The sequence below is a fragment of the Orycteropus afer genome, unplaced genomic scaffold (genome assembly GCF_000298275.1).
Source record: "Orycteropus afer afer isolate SDZICR_OR568_19922 unplaced genomic scaffold, OryAfe1.0 scaffold00233, whole genome shotgun sequence".
NCBI classification, from domain to species: Eukaryota; Metazoa; Chordata; class Mammalia; order Tubulidentata; family Orycteropodidae; genus Orycteropus; species Orycteropus afer.
In genome coordinates, this window is record NW_006921820.1 from 538,213 (window position 1) to 562,174 (window position 23,962).

The 23,962-nt window shown below is 36.0% G+C and overlaps 1 protein-coding gene across 1 annotated transcript in view; it reads right to left on the reverse strand.

Annotated features, from left to right (window-relative positions):
• Positions 1–23,962, reverse strand: part of SCAPER (S-phase cyclin A associated protein in the ER) — a 607,935-nt gene that overhangs the window by 436,852 nt on the left and 147,121 nt on the right. The window lies entirely within an intron of this gene.

Here is a 23,962-nt window from a genome sequence, read left to right on the forward strand (position 1 = left end):
CTCTAACCCTACAAGGGGAAGGCAGGATTACCAGCAGTAACCCAAGGCCTATTACTGCAAGGCCAGACATGCTGCCTCCCTCCAGCCCTTTCACCAACTGTTCCTTCCAAAGCACCCACCACCTCTCTCCTTTTTTCATTTAGTATTATCCATATATATTCAGACCATGAAATGATATTCTATAACGGAATCTAGGAGCTGTAAAGTATACCATTTCAAGAATATACCCAATTTTACTAATGCCTATTGTTAAGATATTTGGGGAATATCTATATTCTCAATAAAATAAATAACAGTGTACCAAATATTCCTATAATTAAAACTTTTAAAAGCAAAGTCAAGTATTTCCTCAGGATTAAATCACAAAAATTCCTGGACTTCTGGTAAAATGGGGGGGGGGAGCATTGATCCATTCATGTATTTCATTGTACATAAATTATATTTCAATAAAATATATTTTTAAAAAATGAAATTCCTGGGTCACAGATCACAAATATTTTTAAGGCTTTTGATAAGTATTTCCAAATTGAATAACCAAAATGGAAAATAACTATGTCTGTCCACAAGCAGCTTCCCAGCACCTCGTTTGTTATTTCTTTTTTTAAATCTCTCAATCTAATATCTGAAAAACTGGCATTTCTCTGCTTGACCATTTGCTTGTATTTTGTCTTCTGTGACTTACAGTATGTCTTTGATCTTCTTTTCTATAAACATACTTCAATTTTTTATTTATTTGCTTATTGTGGTTTGTATTGTTTTTTCTTTTTATAAGAGACATCAGCTTTTGATAATAAAAATGATGCACTTTTGGGTATGATACAGTATAATTAATAATCGTATTTTCATTAATATCATGAAAGCTTTTGTGGAGTTTACAATTAACTTTATCCAAAGAATTTGGTTTTTGTCCTTGGTTCCTGAAAGAGATGTTCTACAACTTTGGAATTTCCCCAGATAGTGAAGTGTTTTGTTATCTGTAAGGGTTTCAGACTATACCATGACTACATAGTTTACTAGTTATGCTAATGAAGTGATGCAGGTAGGGCTGGCTGGCCCATTTCCTAACAGTTCCATTAGTCTCACAACCCAATCTACTTAATTTTTTCAAAATATTCAGTTTGAAAAAATTAATTTAAATGAATAATTTTCCTGAATATTTAAATGAATAACTTCTGCAAAGTTACCAGAAAGAAATAGTTATGAAGTAGTTCCTCTACAGAGATATTTACTGCAATGAGGTTTATAACAAAATATCAGCAATAGAGAATTGACTGCATAAATTATAGCAAATACATTTAGATGAATGCTACGCAGATATGAAAAATTTTTAACAATATCAGTGATATTAAAATGTTCACTGTATATTAATTAACCATAGGGTTTTCAAGGCTATAAATCTTTACAGAAGCAGATTGCCTTATTTTCCTTCCGTGGAGCAGCTGGTGGGTTTGAACCACCGAACTTCTGGTTAGCTCCCAGATGCCTTATCCACTGTGCCATCAGGGCTCCCTAAATAAATGTGTAAGATTTATACGTTCATATATAAAGAGTAGAACTCTGGTAGCGCAGTGCCTAAGACTGCAAACCAGAAGGCTGGCGGTTCAAACCCACTAACCATTCCTCGAAAGGAAGGTTGGCAATCTACTTCCGTAGTGATACTGCCTCAGAAACCTAAGGAGGGGTCGCTCTAAGTCAGGTCCAACTCAAGGGCACATAACATGAACAACAACAACACATAAAGAGTAGAAAATAATTAGATCAAAATGTTAACAGTGGGTATTACTATTTTTGTACTTGAAATTTTCCTCAGGAACAAATATTGATATTTTAATTATTATAAAATTAATGCTCTAAAAAAATGCAAGGAATTGAGGATTCTCAAAGTAACTTAGAAAGTAAGCTCTTTAAAAGAAATGGAGCAATCTGCATAAAGTTCTTAATGAGCATAACTGCATAAAAATATATTCATTTTTTTTAATCTACTCACAATTCTAAGGAGCTCTGGTAGCATAGTGGCTAAGACACTTGCCTGCTAACCAGACGGCTGGCGGTTCAAACCCACCAGCCACTCCTCGGAAGGAAGGTTGGGCAATCCTACTTCTGTAGTGATACTGCCTTGGAAACCCAAGGAGGGGTCGCTATGAGTCAGGGCTGACTTGACGGCACATAACAACAACAACAACAGCATAAGTAAAAACAAGATACACTCTTTGAAATACCATATCTATGATTTACTTACTCATTTTCAAAATGCAAATCAATTAAGACTGAAAAATCTTCCTGAAAGTTCCCTGGACCCCCTTCCATCCTAATATAATTTAAAAATACAATTCCTAGTGTCACTGAATCCTGCTCAATGCAAGTCTTACTCTCCCACTAGTAAGTCAGAACTGAGTTTTAGTTTGCTATTCTGTTTGATATTGCTAATTCTAAATAAGCATTGACAGGAAACAGATTTTCCTTAAGGCATGGAAAAGCAGGTTGATGCAGTAGGAACAACAGTGAACTTTGAGTCAAAAGATCTGTACCAGGATAAATCCTGAAACTCACGACTGACTTCTTCAGACCTCAGTTTCCTCATTTAAAATAAAGGGATTAGATAATGAATTCTAAAGACCTTCTCCTTCTCTACATTCTAAAAATCGATGTACCAAGTCTAAAAGCTAATTTTTGTTGTTGTTAGTTAGCTGCCATGACTCATGGCTACTTTACGTATAACAGAAAGAAACACTGCACAGTCTTGTGCCACCTTCATGATTGTTGGCATATCCGAGTCAGTGCACTGTTGTGGCTGTTGTGTCAATCCATCTCATTGAGGGGTTCTCTACCTTTATAATGATGGTTAATTCCATACACACACGAATATCTTACATCTAGTTTTTAAGCCATACATGAATTCTTATTTAAACAACATTGCTACAATATGGAATACTAATAACTTATGTAAGGAAACTAATACCTATGCAGACATGATCTCATCAAAGTTTATACCCTTTTTATTCTTTTAATTACTTTTTATGGCATACTAGACCAAAGCTCTGGCCTTTCTAACATAATTTACTATATTAAATGAAATAATTCACATTGAGGTTTATGACCTTGATATTCTATCAGAGTTCCCCTAAAGGTTCCCATACTTCTTTATTTTTAAAAAGAGACATGAAAAAAATTAAACATAGACAGGTTCATGATCTTTGTGAAAGAATGTCAAAGTTCTATAAATAGAATAAGGCAAAAAAATATAAATGATACAATGTAGGACTTAATTAAACTGCCATTTTTAGAGGTCTCCCAAACATTGCCTTAGAATAAACACATTTCATATAATGTCATACATCAAAGGAAATAATCCTTTGAGAGGAAGGGTGCTTGTAACTTTTATTTCTTATTGCTCTGGATGATGATTATGGTTAAAAAGTGAGAGGTGGGGAGGAAGCCGAAGGGCAGAAAAGAGAAGAAGATGTCTGGGAAGCAAAAAAGAGGAAAAAAAAAAAAAAAAAAAACAGGGAGAAACAGATGGAAGAAGGAAAAAAAATAAAGGAATACTCAAAACTAAAAACAGCTTGACATTTTTAGACAATACTTTACCATGTATTTTGAATACCATACTCACAGATACAGTATATTGAACACAATAAATTACAGCTTTAGCTCAATGTATTAACATTTAACCAACACCTACTATGTGCCAAGGGCTTATGATACCTACTCTAAGTGTCAGAGTTTTACTCATATGAAGATCTGAGTCAAAAGAACCTGGTCAATGTGTAGATAGAAAACTATTATTTTGATCTTACCTATGTTTCCCGTACTTGACTTAGTATATAGTGCACCAGGAGGACTCAAGAAATATATGCAAAAATAAAATAAAAGTTTGAGAACTCCATTGTATTTCAATAAAATTTTAAATGTTACCAAACAGTAAGCTTAAAAAAATCTAAAATGCAATGCTTTTTACCAAAACAATGCCCTTTGTGGCAGCATCATTTAAAAAAATTAAATACATATGACAATGACAACTTTTTATACCAGAAAGAACATTTTAATTACACAAAAGATTGAACTCTGCCAAGATCCCTTCCTACAGGTGTGGAATAGACTTACATACATATATTTTAATGAATTACAATCTGTGTATTAGATTGTTTAAACTGACAGATGAGGAAAAAGTAGATAATGAAATACTGTGAAACAGACACCATGCAAAAGAGAAAAAAGCCATCTTCTGATAAGAGTGACAGTCTACCATCTGTCCTCCTGCCACTCAGTGACAATTACAAATACTCCATCCATTTTCTGGTAGATGGAAATGATGAATGAGGTAAAGTCTTCTTTTGTAGATTCTGATGCTCCTTTCTGATCTAATCTGAGGTTTAACAGATGACTCAAAGAGAAGCCCAGAGTTCAACAAGCTTATTAATTTATCATGCTGTGAAGACGAAGAAAGGCTTGAACTCAATACTAAAACAGAAAAGTGTTCCGTTATATTGAACCAAGCCTTGTAACAGAGGGTGTTTTCTCAGAATTCTCAGATTTCAAATACAGCAACTTGAATTACTACCAAGCATCATTCTTAGAAATCATTTCAATAATATTACAGTATTAATACTACCATATGTCAAAAATAACATTACCCTTTTAATCTAAGATCAAAAGGAAGACAAGCTCAGAGGCAGAGCCAGAACTCATCAGTTGTGAGTAGCTTTGATGGTCTTAGGTGACAAGGCTCAAGGGAGTAAGCAGCTTCATGTCATATTAAAGAGCACTAGAGTAACATTCTCTTTAAGCCTATTACCTTTTATATATTTGAGAAAAAATATACATGTGAAAATTATTATACTAAAAATCACATATACACTAAGGTTTCATGGTGCTATGTTAATATATCTAGATTTCTTTTGGTACCTGGAACAGAATGACCTTGAGTCCACTGACCCTACCTACTATTTTACTCCAATCTACCTACCTCCCACCCAGTTCTCTTAGTCCTCAGAGTAAGAGCCCACATGACACAATTATACTCTTATTAATACTGTAAACTTTCTGTAGTCTCTCTCTTCATATCTTCTTGAAAAAATTCCACATTTGCATGAGGTAGGTAATGCTGTAAGAAAAAGCCCAAATGGTGCTGCATTGTAAATTTTGGTCAATGACATGAGACAAAGTATATGTGAACTGCTGTATGAAAAGTGAATTTACTCTGTAAATCTTCACCCAAATCCTAATAAATTAAAAAAAAAAAAAAGCCCAAATGGGACCAGTGCCACTATAAAGTCATGATTGCCATCATCAACTAGGCCCTCAACCTGGCCTAGCCATCTGACAATGGTTTTCAGTTGGTTTGTTTTCATACTTTACATAATAACTAGGTTAAATCATATCCATTCTCCTTAGGTCTTCTACTTCAATCACAATGTATAAACATGTTTTCCAGTTGACTGGAAAATGAATAAGCCATTAAAAGAGTATGCCTTATCTTCCTCTTACCAAATACACCAACTAACAAACCTGCCACCACCTATTCCCTTTCTCTTCCTATTTCAGTGGAGAACATACCTCCCAGTTCTTCCAACTGTACTCTGGATCCTATCTTCTCCTATTTTCATAGGAACCTCATGCCATGAAAACTATCCTCTCCTCATGATTAATTATGAACAAAGGGATTAAAAATAAGCATGTCAACAGATTTCTCATTGGAAATGAGGCATGTGAGAAACCTTGCATTTTCCTTAAAATGCTTTTTTTAAAAAAAAAAACCTACCAACTTAAATTCTATAACCAGCAAAAATGTCTTTCAAAAATTAAGGCAAAGAAAGAGATTGGCAACCTAAATTTTGGATTTGTAGCCTCCTAAACTGTGAGAAAATAAATTTGTTTGTTGAAGCCAAGGGGGGGGGGCATGTGAAGGCAAAATAAAGATGTTTTAAGACACCTAAACGAAAAAACAAAATCATAACCAACAGATTCATACAATAAGAACTATTAAAGGGTGCCTTTAGACAAAAGAAAAATAATATCACATGCAAATCTGGATCTACAGAAGGTAATGAAGAACACCTGAAACTGAAACTACATTGGGAAATGTACAAAATTTTATATTATTATTTATATTTCTTTAAAAGATAACTGACTGTTTAAATAAACTGTATGGTGGAGTTTATAACATATGTAAAAGCAAAATGCATGACAACAATCACATAAAGGTTGGATGAGGCAAGGGAAAGTATACTTATGTGTAAAGTTCTTATACTATACACAAGATAGTATAGGTTCCCTTGAAGGAAGACTGTAATAACTTAAGGATGTATATTAAAAACCCTAAAGAACCATTAAATAACAAATCAAAGAGACAGCTAATCGGAAAACAAAGGTGAAAAACGGAATCATAAAAAGTAGTCCTCCACATCAAGCTCAATTGGCATAACATACTACACCAAAATTTCGTTACACATTCTACTTTGGCGAGTAGCAAATGGGATCTTAAAAGCCTGCAAGTGGCCATCTAGATGCAACGATGGGTCTCCCCTCATCCAGAGCAAAAAAGACACATGGAAACAATTAGTCCAAGGAACTGGTATACCATGCAATTCTCAGCCTATATGACTATGAGACCAGAAGAATTAGATGGTGCCTGGCTACCACTGTCAACCACTCGGACAGGGATCTATGTAGGAGATCCTAGATAGAGTGGGAGAACAATGTGGAACAAAACTCAAAATCATTAGAAAACAAATAAAGGGACCAGATTTGCTGGTCTGATAGAGCCTGGTGAAACAAACCACTGAGAGAGTAGGGCTCCTAGCTGCCCTTCAAGTTTGGAATTGAACCCGATCCTGTGGCTTCCAGCCAAACAAAAGACAAACATATGAGCTGAACATTTATATTAGATAGATACACTCCTTGGAGAGATCCATCATGGGAGAATAGAAAGGGTGTGAATACAGGAAGACAGCTTGGGGCCAGGAGTGCATGGGAGGGAAGGACACAGGGAAGAGGTGACTATGGGGAGGAAGTGGGAGGAGAGATGTTGCATTGTGGGAGATTACAGTCAGTGTCATGAGACAAAGTGTATGTAAACTGCTACATGGAAAATAAATTTGCTCTGTAAATTTTCACTCAAATTACAATAAAATTTTTAAAAAATAGTCCTCTAAAAGAGGGCATAAAGAAGAAAAAAGGAACAAAACACAGATGGGACAAATAAAAAACTTACTGTGATCATATCAGTATCACATTAAATGTAAATGATTTAAATATTCCAATCAAAAGGCCAAAATTGTCAGAATGGCTTTTTTTTTTTTTTTAATAAAAAAAGCAAGGTACAACTATAGTCTGCCTATAAGAATTTTAAAGATAAAGACAGAAATAGGTTAAAAGTAAAAGAATAGAAAAATATATACCATTCTAACACTAGACAAAAGAAAGCTGGAGTGGCTACATTAGTATCATAAAGAGTAGATTTCAAATCAAAGAATATTATAAGTGGTAAAGAGTGTTATATCATAATAATAAATTTGACTGTTAAGATTGAGAATTTCTGCTAATACAAGGAAAACTGAAAGGATGTATCTGGCAAATACTAACCAAAATTGGACTTGTAATATTAACATCAGAGAAAAATGAGATTCAAGCACAAGAGCATTAAATAGAAAAGAGGAATATTTCACTGTCATTAAAAAGTAAAATTAAGAGGAGGATACAAAACGATGGATTAGGCAGATATACAATCCAGACCCTTTACAACAAAGATTCTAGAAATCAAAGGAAATGGATACAGATGACAATCTTAGAACCCAGAGCTTCAAAGGAAAGATAAAGAAATAGATGAAATACTGACTAGAGGGAGAGAAGAGACTTCACAAAAATAGTGAATGAGACATATGGAGCAGTGAACTGCCAACTGGCATAGCCCAGCCATTGTGAATTACTGCAAGGGGTATTCTGATTGGGGCAAGAACCAGATAATGAGCACCATTATCTGTGCCAGCACCCACAGTGATCAGTGACTGTAAAGGAGACCTGACCCCTACCGCCTCTGTGATAAGCTGTGCTCACCCTTGCCCCTCCACAATCAGTGGTACACCCCCCTGTGGAGTGAATACTGCATTCCTGCTGTACCCATGCTTGCCAGCAAATGCTTTTGCCAGTACTATGCCGCTTTTTTTTCTTCTTAGTTTGTCCGTCTTCCTTCCCCTTATTTCTTTTTTTCTTCCTCTTCCTCATGCCAAAACCTCTGACTTTTTTTTTTTTTTTTTTTCTGATTATGTGGAGTGGGTGTCCTCCCCCAGCTGTCTCTGTGGTCAGCAATGCCCACCTCTACTCCACCAAAGATGGTAGTGTGCACTCGTATAGAGTCAGCTCTGTATTCCAACTCTAGCCATTTTTGGTGGCTAATGCTTGTGCTAGTACTATACCACTACTCCTTTTTTTCTCTATCTCTTTTTCTTTTCTCTCTTTATCTTTCTTCTTAGTTCTCCTACCTATTATTTATTTTTCTTTTCTTTTTTCTCTTCCTCTTCCTTACCTTTTTTTTTTTTTATCCTGCAGAGTGGGTCCCGCCCATACCACCTCTGCATTCCATAGTGTTTGCGCCTGCCCCTCAGCAAATGGTTGTATGCACTCCCATGGAGTGAGTGCTACATTTCTGCCACAGCCATGTTCGGCAGCTGTGCCACTTTTCTTCCCCTTTCTTTTTATCTCTTTTTAGAACTTCCTTCTTCCTCCCTCTTATTTTTTCTTTTGTTTTTTTCTTCTACCTTTTTCCTTCCACCTTTTTTGTCTCCAGCAGTCAGAAGCCATTGACACTATCAAGCCATACCTTCCACACCTTCTGCCCAACCCACAGAGTGACTGACATCTCCTGCTCCAGCACCACAGCATTGATGACAGATGATAGTCAACACCAGCCCAGCCTACCCTCAACTACTCAACAAAACCAGTGATCAAAGACGGATGTACACACTCCCACCCACTACCAGAACGACCTGGAGACAGGTGATGAATGTCATACTACTGCAAAACTAGGGACCAAAGTATTAAAGCCCTGTTGCCTGGATATATTAAAACAAAATAATAAAAACAACAAAGTAAAGAAAATCAACATATAAAACCAAAAACCAAACTCACTGCTATGGAGTCGAATCTGACTCACAGTGACCCCTCCTTGGGTTTCCGGAGTAGTATCTCTACAGAAGTAGATTGCCTAGTCTTCCTTCCAAGGAGTGGCTGATGGGTTTGAACTGCCAGCCTTCTGGTTAGTAGTCAAATGCCTTAGGCACTACACCACCATATACAATAATACCACAATGTCTCAGAGACTACTGACAACCTAAAAATCACACACACAAAGAAACAGGAAATATGGGACCAGAAAATTATTCTAGAGGACGAAATGCTATTGGAATTACAGATAAGAAATTCAAAATAATTGTATTTCAGTATCTTCAATGGATTGAGAAAAAGCTCAAGAACAGCACACACAAAATCAAGCCAAAACTCTAGAGGAATTAAAAAAAAAAAAAAATGCAAGAACAAACTGAAAAATAAATAGAAAACTAGAAACCATATATAAACAGCAAATAGACACCCAGAAGAGTAATATTAAAGTTTCAGAAATATGTAATGTATTGGAAGGACAAAGAGTAGAAATGAATCAATGGAAGAGAGAATTAGGAAAACTGAAGACATATCTCTTAATATTAAAAAAAGAATGAAAGATAATGAAGAAAGCTTAAGAATTTTATGAGACACCATCAAGAAGAATAAGTTATGTGTGATGGGAATTGCAGAACAAGAAGAGACAAAAGAAGAAAAAGAAAGAAAAAGGAGAGAAAAACTGCTGAAGATTTGCTGGAAGAAAACTTCCCTAATATCATGAAATATGATAAGATATTCAAAAAGCTCAATGAAACCCAAATAAGATAAAAGAAAATCACCAAGACATATCATAATCAAACTTTCCAAAAAAAAAACAAAAAAAAAAAGATATAGAAAGAATCCTGAAAGCAGTTTGGGAAAACAAAAAGTTACCTACAAAGGAGAACCAAGAAGAGTAAGTTCTGATTTACTGGAAGAAACCATGCAGGTGAGAAGGTAATGGGATGATTTTAAAACTCTGAAAGAAAAAAATTGCCAATCAAGAATTATATATCCAGCAAAACAGTCCTTCAAATACAATAGTGCAATTTGGACATTCCCAGATAAACAGAAACTAAAGGAATTCATAAGCACCAGATCAATCTTATGATAGATGTTAAATGGAGTCCTTTGGACAGAGAACCAACAACAGCAGACAACAACCTGAGGCCAGGATGCACAACATCACTGAGAAATCAATAAACATGTAAACATCAAAAAGAAAATAAACCTACAAGACTGAAAATAGGGAACCAGAGATGTCAATTTGTAAATGATGACAACTACAAAGCATAAAGAGGGAATAAATGATATAGTTACAGAACTTCCAAATGGAGAGGATGCTATCAAGTCAAGATGCTATCAAAGTAGACCATTTTAAACTTGGGAAGATAACCATAAATTACAGGGTAACCTCAAAGAAAATTAATAAACCTTCTTACTAAAATAAAAAAGAAGAAAATTATTAACACTCAGTAAACACTAAAAGAACAGCTATGAAAGAAATGATAAGAAAATTTGCAAACAAAATGAACTCAAAAAATCAAAAGGCATAAAAACATATATTGAACAAATGGCAATCAAAAATGAGCAGGAGAGGCAATATTAATTTCTGATAAAATAGACTTTAATGCAAAAACCAGCAAAAGGGACAAGGAGGGACATCATATAATCATTAAAGGATCAATCCACCAAAAGGACATACCCACAATAAATACCTACACACTCAATGAAAGAGCCTCAAAACACATGACTCAAATGTTAACACACTTAAAAAGAGAAATAAACAACTACACAATAAAAGTAGGAGACCTTAATACTTTAAAATACCACTTTTCTATATCCAGAGCAACTAGAAAGAAATTCAACACAGATACAGAAGATCTAAACAACACAATCTACACCAAATAGAGCTCATACACACTCCACCCAACAACACCCCAATAATATCCTTTTCTAGTGTACATGGAACGTTCTCCAGAATAGACTATATGTTAGGCCACGAAGCAAGCCTATATAAATTTTAAAAAATCAAAATACCACAAAGAATGTTCTCAAATCCAATACTATAAAATTAGAAATTAACAACACAAAGATCAATGGAAAAAAAGTCAAATAAGTGGAAACTGAATAACACCCTACTTAAAAACTAATGGGTAACACAAGAAAGACAAAATGAAATAAAATAATTCTTTCAATCAAATGAAATGAAAACCAACATACCAAAAGCTTTAGGACACAGCAATAACAGTGCTCAGAAGACAATTTATAAGTACACATCCACACATCAAAAAAGAAAAAGAGCCTAACCAATACCTTAACCAAAAATCTCCAACAATTAGGAAAGAACAGGAAAAAAAAAAAAAAAAAAATCCAACAGTTAATAAGAGAAAAAAAAAATAATAAAGATGTGAGCACAAACAAATGAAACAGAAAAACAATAGAAAGAGCAACAAGACTAGAATTTGGTTATTTCAAAGGATTAACAAACTGACAAACCACTGGCAAAGTTAACAAAGGTGAAAAAGAGAAGATGCAAATAACATGAATAAGAAATGAAATAGCCTATGTCACAATACAACCAAGATAAAAACAGTAATAATGAATTACTACGAGAAGGTACTCTAACAAATTTGAAAATCTAGAAGAAATGGAAACATTTCTAGAAACACAGTATCTACCTAAACTAACCCAGAATGAGGTAGAAACTTTGAACAGACCTATAACAAAAGAAAAAAACTGAGTCGGTCATTTAAAAAAAAAAAAAAAAAAAAGCCCAACAAAAGTTCTGGCTTTCTCTATCAAACATTCAGAAGAGAGTTAACACCAATTCTACTCAAACTATTCCATAACATAGAAATGTATGGAATACTCCCAAACTTATTCTATAGAATGCCAAACCCTGGCAAAGACATCACTAAAAAACAAAATTACAGACAAATATCCCTAGGCAACAGAATGCAACAACATATCAAAAAAATAAAATGTCATGATAAAGTGAGATTGTACCAGGTATGTAACAATGGCTAAATATCAGGGGGAAAAAAATCAACATAATCTACCACATAAATAAAACAAGGAAAAAGAATCATATTATTAAATCGATTGATACAGAAAAGGCATTTTACAAAATTCACCACCCATTCTTGATTAAAAACACTCAGCAAAATAGGAATAGAAAGGAAATTCCTCAACATAATTGAGAGCATATACACAAAACCAACAACCAACATTAATCTCAAGGGAGAGACACTGAAAACATTCTCCTTGTGAATGTCAACCAGACAAGAATGCCCTTTATCACCACTTCTTTTAAATATGGTACTAGAAATCCTAGCCAGAGGAATAAAGAAAGAAAGGGAAATAAATTGGCAAAGAAGAAGTAAAACTATTTCTATTTGCAGATGATAATGATCCAATATGTAGAAAATCCCAGAGTCCCAATAAGAAAACTACAGGAACTAATAGGAGGATTCAGCAAAGTGGCAAGGTATAAGATAAACATACAAAAATCAGTCAAGTTTCTCTAAACTAAAAAAGAGAATTCTGAAAAGGAAATAATGAAAATAATACCATTTTTAAGAGCCACCCAAAGTATGAAGTTCTGAGGAATAAATCTAACCAGATACACAAAAGACCTATATAAAGAAAACTACAAAACACTACTGCAAGAAACCAAAAGAGACCTACATAAATGGGAAAATTCTAGCATGCTCATGGATCGAAAGATTTAACATTTTGAAAACGTCAATACTACCCAAAGCGATCTTCAGATAAAATAAAATCTATAATATAAAAAAAATAAGATCCAGGTCCATTAACATCTTTAAAGAAATGGGATAAACTAATGATGAACTTCATACGGAAAGGAAAGCAACCTCGGATAAGCAAAGCAGTATAAAAGAAGAACAAAGTAGGTGACCTTACACTTGCTGATCTCAAAAGCTACTGTACAGCCAGTGTAGTCAAAACAACCTGATACTGATACTCTGACAGATACATAGACCAAGGTGAGAACTGAGAACCCAGAAGTAAATTCATCCACTTATGGCAGCTGATCTTTGACAAAGGGCTAAAACTCATTAAAAGGGAAAGAGATTGTGTCTTTAACAAATGGTGCTGGCAAAACTGGATATCCATTTGCAGAAAAATGAAACAGGATTCATCTCTCTCATTGTTTTGGTTACCCAGTGCTGCTTTAACAGAAGATACACAAATGGGATGGTTTTAACAAACAGGAGTTTATTTTTACAATTTGGAGGCTTTAAGTCCAAGTTCAAAGCACCAGCCTACAGGGGCTGGTGAAAGCCCCTTAACCTTGGGCTTCAGCTCTGCCTCCTGCTCCCAGCCCACAAAGCTGAAGGCTTTTCTTCACTCAGCTGCTGGCTGCTGAAGCTGACAAACCCAAGATTGACAAGTAACAAAGCACAGTCCCGATATTACCAAACCACACAGCAGGCCATTAATCCATGTCCATTGAAAGTCCCTAGGTCGGCAGAGCATGGTAGGCTGCTGAACAACCACACAGCTACATGCAGGGTTCAAATGTGCCATAAGCTAGAGACAATTGCCCAAGGCTTCTCCTTATATATAGGAAGCAGACCACGTTTCCTAAGGCAGCTACTCAGCTGCTCACAGTAGATTCCACCATGGAGTTATTAACAGTCTCATCATGGTGAATACTACATCCAGCTGCCCAGCCACTCAACCAGGCCCAGCCAAGTTGACACACAAACTGAACTACCACACTCATCATATGCAAAAGCTACTCAAGATGGATCAGTGACCTAAATGTAAAACCTAAAATTATAAAGACAATCAAATCAAAAATAGAACGAACTTTGGAGCCCTAATACACGGCATAAATACACTGTCGAATGTAACTAAAAATGCACAAATAGCAGAAGATAAACTAGATGACCGGGGCCTCCTAAAAATTACACATTTGTGCACACCAAAAGACTTCACCAAGAGAGTTAAAAGAGCACCAACAGACTGGGAAAAAATTTTGGCAATGACATATTGGACAAGTGACTAATTTCCCAAGTTAATAGAAAACATTAACACCTCAGTAATAAAAAGACAATCAATCCAATTAAAAAGGGCAGAGAATATGAACAGACACTCACCAAAGAAGACATTCTGGAGGCTAACAAACACATGAAAAAATGCTGTGATCATCAGCCATTAATCTATTGTCATCAAGTTGATTCTGACCCATAGCGAACCTTTAGGACAGAGTAGAACTATCCCATAGGGTTTCCAAGGCTGGAAATCTTTATGGAAGAAGATTGCCTCATCTTTCTCCTGTGGGGTGGCTGGTGGTTTGAACCACTGGCCTTTTGGTTAGCAGCTGAATGTTTTAACCACCACACCACCAAAGCTCCTTCATTAGCCATTAAACCCAACCCAACCCACTGCTGTTGAGTCAGATCTGACTCATAAAGACCCCTCCTTGGGTTTCTGAGGCAGTATCACTATGGAAGTAGATTGCCCAACCTTCCTTCCAAGGAGTGGCTGGTAGGTTTGAACCACCAGCCTTCTGGTTAGCAGTCAAATGTCTTTTAGGCACTATGCCACCAGAGCAAATCAAAACAACAAGATACAATCTCACTCCAGCATTAATAGCAAAATTAAAAAAGAAAGAAAGAAAGAAAATAATAAATGCTATAAAGGGTGTGGAGAGACTGGAATGCTCACAAACTGCCGGTGGGAATGTAAAATGGTACAACCACTGTGGAAAACAATATGGTGCTTCCTCTAAAAGGAGGAAATAGAAATACATGACTAGCAATTCCACTTGTTGTTGTTGTTGTTGTTTGCCGTTGAGTCAGCCCCGACTCATAGCAACCCCTCCTTGGGTTTCCAAGGCAGTATCACTACAGAAGTAGGATTGCCCAACCTTCCTTCCGAGGAGTGGCTGGTGGGTTTGAACCGCCAGCCTTCTGGTGAGCAGTCAAGTGCCTTAGGCACTATGCTACCAGAGCTCCCAGCAATTCCACTACTCGGTATATATTCTAAAGAAATCAGAACTGTAACACAATAGATGTATACACACCCATGTTCACAATAGCATTATTCACGATAGCAAAAAGATGGAAAGAACCTAAGTGTCTATCAACATATGAATGGATAAATAAATTCTGGTACCTACACAGAATGGATTACTGTGCAATGTTAAAGAATAATGATGAATCTGAGAAACACTTCATAACATGGATGAACCTAGAGGACGTTATGCTGAGTGAAATTAGTTAATCACAAAACGGCAAATATTGTATGACCACCATACTGTAAAACAAGTCAAAAAAAGGTTTACACACAGAAAAAAACAGTTTTTGAAAGATACCAGAGGTAGGAGGGGAAGGGGGATAAATCACTAATTAGAGAGTAGACACATATTAACTTGGGTAAAGGAAAAGACGATATACAATAAGGGAGGTCAGTACATAATGGTCAAGGCAAAGGAAGACGCTGAGAGGAACACAAAACTTAAAGGCCACAAAGGTAAATGCTATTACATACACAATTCTGCAATGACAGTAATAACAATAATCTATGAGTGGATACACAGACACCCAAACTGAACAGGGGTAGGAAGGCATATGGGACCACACCCATGAATATATACAGGTGTGACAGAGGATATTTCTACATATGTATGTGTATGTGCTGCAAGTATATCCATGAATATAGTAGAGCATACAAGGGGCAAGGTTATGAAAACTTCTTAGCCATAACCAAGCACCTTAAGGGAATGAGTCACTGGGCCTGGGGACTCAGGATCATAGTGTTGGGGGACATTAAGGTCAACTGGCATAACATAGTCCACAAAGACAATGTTCTACACCTTACTTTGGTGAGCAGCAACTGGAATCTGAAAAGCTTGCAAGCAGCCACCTAAGGCACAACTACTGGTCTCCCCCATCTAGAGAGTGAAGAAAATCAAAGGTGCAAGGAAGCAATTAGTCCAAAGGACTGAGGGATCGCATGAGCCCCAACCTCCACAACCATGAGACGAGAACTACATGGTACCCGGCTACCTTTGCTGACAGCTCTGAAAGCAATCACAAGAGGAGATCCTGGATAGAGTGGGAGAAAAATGTGACACAAAACTCAAAATAATAAAAATACCTGTATTATTGGTCTTATAGAGACTGGCAGAACCCCTGAGACTATGTCATGTAGACATCCTTCAACCTGGAACTGAACTCACCCCCATGGCTCAATTTTCAGCCAAAGAATAGACAGGACTTTAAGGCCTGCATGTATTCATTACCTATTTCAAATTGCAATTTATGATAAAGGAAGTGTTTTAAAGAAAAGATTCATGGAAAGGAAATATAAGTAGTTGAAACTTATCAACCCACTCACATATATCATAAGAATGTTTTAGTTCTTTAGGTTTCGAGTTTTGAATCACTGATTAAAATGAACAATATTTCCAAAACTAAATCTTATTTTTTAAAAAATGTAACAAACATGGAAAAGTGACTAGGATGATTAGCAATGAAAAGTGCAATGGTAATGTAATACCAGAAGAATTATGCCAGACAGGTATAAGTGGAGTAATATTTCAAAAATTATTCTATTTTGCCTTTGCCCACTCAGTCCAGTTGTTAGAATTTGTTCTAAAATACATGAAGGAAAAAGGATAATCAAGTAGATATGCAAAGCAGATATATGGAGCAAGACAAGAGGCTTATAAGCCAAGCTACTATCCTAAAGAGATTTTATCAATTTATTTATTCTTGTCTTTTAGTATGTCAAGCCTAGAGGATTCAAATTATAGTAACTCCAGAGTGTGGGGAATGTTTCTTTTCTAACCATAAGGGATAGTTATGTGGTTACAGAAGGGAGGAAAGAGAATAATATTTAGGAGTGGTGAAAGTAAACTGCATTCTTTTTCAGCCAAAAAATATATTAGAAATGGAGGAAGAAAATTAAGAAAATGTGTAATCCAAGGAGGCTAGACAGAATGATGCCAAAAATGTTACCTTTTTTTGACTCTTAAAAGAGACTGTCTGCAGCTGTCCCTGAGCTACATGGTATGTAATCACATCAATATGGCCATGCTTTGTGGTTAGGGAGAGGCCCTGAGGTTTAGCTCTCTCAAGATACCCTTAGTTTCTACCTGGTGTAGATCCCGTGACAGGAGCCAGCAGGCCTGCCAGGGCCAGAATAAAACATATAGCAAAGATCCAGAGAGATGAAGGCAGAGAAAACTGAGGGAAGGACAGGACAGCAAGAGGTAAACAAGCAGTTGATACTCTCCCAGAGCACTGTCCAAGTAGAAATAAGAGATTAAGATTTAAGAATTCACCAGCCACTCTTCAGGATTGATAGTCAGGAGAACATTAAGTGAACGGGCAAATAAGGGACTCACATTAGAAATCAGAAGAGAAGACATTGTTCACTAAGACCCCAAATTTGCTCCTCACCATGGGGTCCTGTAAACCCTATTCTTCCTCCAATACACATAGATATCATCTTAAGGTGACAAGCAAGCAGATGGGGACCAAGCATTTTTATTCAAAAGAGGCTGGGTACTAACGAAACAAACAAACAAACAAAAAACCACCCACATTCACTGCCATTGAGTCGACTCTGACTCATAGTGACCCCCATTGGGTTTCCAAGGCTGTAAAATTTTATAGAAGCAGACTGCTCCATCTTCCACAGAGTGGCTGGTGGGTTTGAACAACCAACCTTTTGATTAGCAGTGAAATGCCTTAACCACTACACCACCAGAGCTCCTTGGTACTAACAAAAAATGAAGCCAAACCCACTGCCATCAAGTCAATTTCAACTCATAGTGACCACCACTGGGTTTCTGAGGCAATAAATCTTTACAGAAGATCTTCCTTCCATGAAGCAGCTGGTGGATTTGAACTGCCAACCTTCTGGTTAGCAGTCAGATGCCTTAAATACTAAAGGAACTATTTAAATAACTGGATCAAACTGAAATGTAAAACACTTAGTTAATTGGTTAAAATTTTCCTTGAACCAATGAGAGGGATCTCATGAAGATGAAGTAAGCTATGGGTATATAGCTACATATCTCCTAAACATCCTAGTTACAATGTGAGTGAACTTTTACCACCCAAATAATTCCAAAAGTTAAAAGAACTCTAAAACTTAGCAAGCAACGTTACGTGTATGTGTTATATACTGAATACATTACATAAGTATATTCGGCTACATTTCAGTAGTGCAAGGTTTAAATACACAATTTAGCTAAAAGGAACTGAAAAGCACATTGCATTATAATGATCCACATGCACATGCACACACACACAGAAACTATAAAAATTCTCCCAGACTACTACAAGGATCAAAATTGGATACAGTGAAAGGAAAAAGGTGGAACAAAAACACAAAAATGACCAGAATTACTGGTCGGCTAGAGACTGGTAGAACCCCTGAGACTATGGCCCCGGGTTACCCTTAGAGCCTAGAAATGGACTAACTTCTGTGCTGATTGGCTCTCAGCCCAACAGTAGAAAGACCTATATGCGTGTATAATACCTACCCCAGGGAGAGGCACCCACCTACTCTAGGTAGATGCATCCCTTAGATCAACCAGCAGTGAGACATCAGAGGGACAGCATTCACACAGAGGGAAAGCTGGAATGCACAGATAAGAAGGGCACAGGGAGGGGGTAGTCACAGGGAGGAGTGGGGGAAGAGAGGTTTTTATGATTAGGGATGGTAATCGGGACTGTGAAATCAAATGTGCATGAACTGTTGAATGTAAAACAGATATGCTTTGTAAATTTGTACCCAAAGCACAATTTAAAAAAAAAATGACAATTTTTTTTTTTTTTAAATTCTCTGAGATGACTAAAGAGAAAATGAAAGCTAGGAAAGCTGTGTTCTATAAGAAAGGGTAAGATACATTTAGATCATTTCTCAAATTGACTTAAAACTTTGTTTTCCTTTTTCTAAATTGTAATATTTATATATATAACAACATTTTTAAGTGTACAGTTTAGTAATATCAACTACATTAATCATATTTTGCAACCATCACCCATGTTTTATAACTGTTGACAAAAAAATTGACTTACAACTTATTAACCCTATTGTATTTTGGTGCTAAAACAAAAATTTACTATAAATGATTTCTAGTTTGTTAATTTGACTTGATTTTCTTTTCAAAGGCAGATGAGATGTTTTCCTAGCATGACAGAAGAGAATAAATATTTGTGTACAACAAATAAAGGTAAGCAAGGTAAGTAAATGAATGATTCTATAAGGAATTATCAATTATTCTCCAGGCTGTCATCAATTCTGGGAGGCATCTTTCCACTTCAATGTCAAGCACACCTTGGCCAAAGAAGTCAGCTTATATAAATGATTTCATTATATACAGTAATGTCTTTATGTTTTGGCAAATTTAAAACCATTTCTTCTTCAATCATCTAATTAGTTTAATTTTTCCAGGGAGAAACACTAATTTGGTTTTTGTAAAATTAGACTTGGTTGTAAACATCCAATAAATTCTCACTTAAGAACATTCATGAAAGTAATTCTCATACTTGTCAAGAATCAAATGTAAATTATTTTTTTTCATATTTAAGTACACAAAGTAACAAGTAGAGTATGTAGAATTTACACATTTTGTAAAGCCAAGGAATCTCACATAGAAACATATGGACCTGAAAATGGGGGAAAAAAATCTCCATATAGGATTAAATATACTTCATGCCACTTGTACAAATCACAGAAAAATTGACATTGGCTTAACAGTGTGAAAACAGGACTATGAAGAAACCAGAGTTTTAACTAAAACTAATATTTTATTATTTTTCCAACAATTATATAAAAAATTAAGTTTTCGAACATATTTAAAACTAGCACCATTTTTTAAAAATAAAAATCATATACTTTTAACAAGTGGATACTAAGATCATGAAAGAGAAAAAACTCAAAGATAAAACAGTTGTTTTTGTGAAGTCTCAAGAAATAGAAAAATTTGACACATTATAACAAAAATAGAGAACAAAAAGCTTTCTTCTTGGATCCTATTATGTTTAACAGGCTTAAAACAAAAAGTGTCAAAGATCAAGAGTAAGTTATCTGAGATGTCAAGTGCATAAGGTCAAAGGTACAATTTTATTAGGTCAGAGGTGGTATAAATAAAATGTTATATGTCAAAGAAAGGGTCACATACAAGGTGTATATAATATAAAGACATCACAGATGACAAGTAATAACTTTAAGTAGAACAAGTATGTTTACTATAGATACCTTCACTGATTAAAAACGAAACTTCAAAGTGAGTAAATATAAAATTACCTTTCTGTATCACATAACTCATATGCTATATTATACATGTGTTTTCAGGAAGAAGGGGCTATAACCAAGAGCAACTACATGAATTAAGTGAGAACTCAGAGAAAATATAATCCCTTTAAACTGAAACAGTACACAAATGAACACATTAATCAAATCTCAAACCACAACAGCTAAATATCAGGCTGCTATGATAGCTACAAAATGTAGATGATTCCTAACTAAACATACTGTATATTTTTCTTCCAAATCACATGAGTTCCAATATCCTTTTTTTACCTTTTCTCATTGAAATAAGAACATAAAATTTATATTTCAGTTTATATAATAACAGTGCTCTAGGAATAATCTAATTTTTTATAAATTAAATAGTATATTTAGCTTTTATTAAAGGAATACTGTACAAATAATATTTATAAATGGAATCTCTTTTATAATAGGAATAATTAGACTCTAATTTATTGAAGCAATTTAGGAGTTTCTTAAAGTGGAACATACATACATGTGACTTTAGTTCTCAAACAACAAAATGGGGTAATTATGAATGATTATAGGAAAGGAAAGGGAAAAAAAAAGAAAAGAAAATCCATACTACCCTCTCTTAAAATATCCATACAATTTGACTATAAGGGGCAAAAAAAATATTGAGGCAAACTAGATTGTTAGTTCCATTTTCATTTTCAGTTCTAATAACATTATCAGGTATTTAACAGGGAGCTCTGGTGGTGTAGTGCCTAAGGCATTTGACGGCTAACCACGAGGCTGGTGGTTCAAACCCCCCAGCCACCATTTGGAAGGAAGGTTGGGCAACCTAGTTTTATGAGCCAAGCATTACGTCAAATAATAGATATACAGGAATTAAACACTGGGAGACGTCCAATTCCAGCCACACTGAAGTGGCTTATATTGGGCTAATCTTCCAACTCTGACTGAAAGCTGCGTAAAATACACAAAACAACTATTAGAAAGCAGGAAAGAATAAATAAGGCTCTATGACACCTAAAAAGAGGGATGAACATAGGATGACCTCCACATTCACCTTCACTTTTTTCCTGAAAGGCTTATGCCAATTTTTGGCAAGGAGAATGGAGTTCAAGTCTGAAAGTAGCAGTCTTACTAGGCTGACAAGACAGACACTGGAGTTTAGAACTGTCAGTGATTGAAATTTGAGAGATAAAAACCATGAAGAAGAGGTAATCACAGACAGATGAGTTCAAATAAGGTGTGCAATTTCCCCTCAATTGGTCATATCAAGAAATCAGGGAAAAAACAGTAGTTTCATTCTTTTTATCTTCTAATAAGATTGATTAAGAAAGAACTAACCACACAATGACCTCTATGTTATAGATTGAGTTGTGCTCCCCCGCATGTGTGTTCGAATATTAACTCCTATGCCTAGAGATGTAATCTAATCTAACATAACAGACTCACCTTCCATAATGCAAGCTAATGTTATATTATCAATCAGTTGAGGTGATACCAATGTAGGGTGGACTCTGAACCTAATCACTTCTGAATTATATAAAAAGCAGCACAGACTTGGAGACACACACATATGGGAAGACAGATGCCAAATGAGAATCTTCTACAAGCCAAGGAAGCAAAGAATACCAAGGACTACCTACAAGGAAGGAACTGACACAGCTGAGACCCTGATTTGAACTTTCAGCCTCCAGAATTGAAAGAAAATAAAATTCTAGTGTTTAAAGCCTCCCACCATTTGTGGTATTTCTGTTACAGTAGCACTAAAACCAAAACAACCAAACGCACTGCCATTGAGTCAGATCCGACTCAGAGCAATCCCTCCTTGGGTTTCCAAGGCGTATCATTACGGAAGTAGATTGCCCAACTTTCCTTCTAAGGAGTGGCTGGTGGGTCTGAAACAGGTAACTAAGATATCCTGTTTTCTGACAGCATCCGATCCAGAGCATAGTCCCATGCCCCTGAACCCTCCCTCAACATCACAGAAAATGAGCCCAAATCCCATAACAAAACCCATTGTTATGGAGCCGATTTCAACTGTAGTGACCCTATAAGACAGAGTAGAACTTCCCCATAGGGTTTCCAAGGCTGTAAATCTTTACAGAAGATTTATTTACACCACAATATTAATAATGACAAGTCTCCTCTTTCTCCCATGGAGAGGCTGATGGGTTAAACCATCAACCTTTTATTTAGCAACTGAATGCTTTAACCACTACATCACCAGAGCTCCCTCATCCTATACTAAGTCCTTTCTTAAATACTTAACTGAGAAGCTCTCTCAAATCCCCATGGTTTGTGTTTTCCTTTCTTGCAACAAGTCAATAAACACAATTCTATTCAACTACAGGTGTGTTCCTCAAATGTCAGTGGAGGACACTGGCAAAAAGCAATTAACAAGAATAAACTACAACTCAAATCCACTAGCCACTCTGCTGGAGAAAGATGAAGCAGTCTGCTTCCATAAAAATTTACAGCCTTGGAAATCCTATGGGCAGTTCTACTCTGTCCTAAAGGATCATTATGAGTTGGAATCAAATTGATAGCAGTGGGTTTGGCTTTTTGGTTTCAGGCAAACAATGGGGATCAATCTCACAGACTTAAAGATGAAGCTAGACACAAAAGAGTGCATACTCTGTGATACCATTTGTATGAAGTTCAAGAACAGGCAAGATAAGACAAATTGATGGTGCTAGGAGTCAGAAGGGAGCTCTGGTAGTGTAGTGCCTAAGGCACTTGACTGCTAACCAGAAGGCTGGCGGTTCAAACCAACCAACCACTCCTCGGGAAGGAAGATGGGGCAATCTACTTCTGTAGTGATACTGCCTCAGAAACCCATGGAGGGGTCGCTATGAGTTGGGTCCGACTCAAGGGCACATAACAACAACAACAAGGAGTCAGAAAAGTAAGTATCTTTTGGGGGCATGACTCTGCAAGAGGCATGAGTGAGCCTTCTAGGATACAAGAAATTATCTATAACTTGCTTTAGGTAGTATTTTATATGTGTATACATACGTCAAAACTCATTGAACTGTACACTTGAGATTTGTATGTTATGCTTAAAAGAAAATTAAACACACACGCACCAATACACAGGTACTGCCACCAATGAACCCACAATAATTTTTCCTGGGCATTCAATTTAAGAATCTTAAGGTGTTGTCATTGTTGTTATGTGCCATCGAGTCGGACCCAACTCATAGCGACCCCTCCTTGGGTTTCCGAAGCAGTACCACTACAGAAGTAGATTGCCCAACCTTCCTTCCAAGGAGTGGCTGGTGCGTTTGAACCACCAGTCTTCTAACAAATGTGAATTTCTCATCCTTGGGTAGCTCTAGAAATTTGCTATTATGACTAGAATCAACAAGTACATAGATTATCTAACCAGTCATCCAAGTCTCAATTAAAAATTGAATGAAAAGTATTCATCAAATCTAAATTTCATGTAAACAAATTATGTTGTTGTTGTTGTTGTTATGTGCCGTCGAGTCAGCCCTGACTCATAGCGACCCCTCCTTGGGTTTCCGAGGCAGTATCACTACGGAAG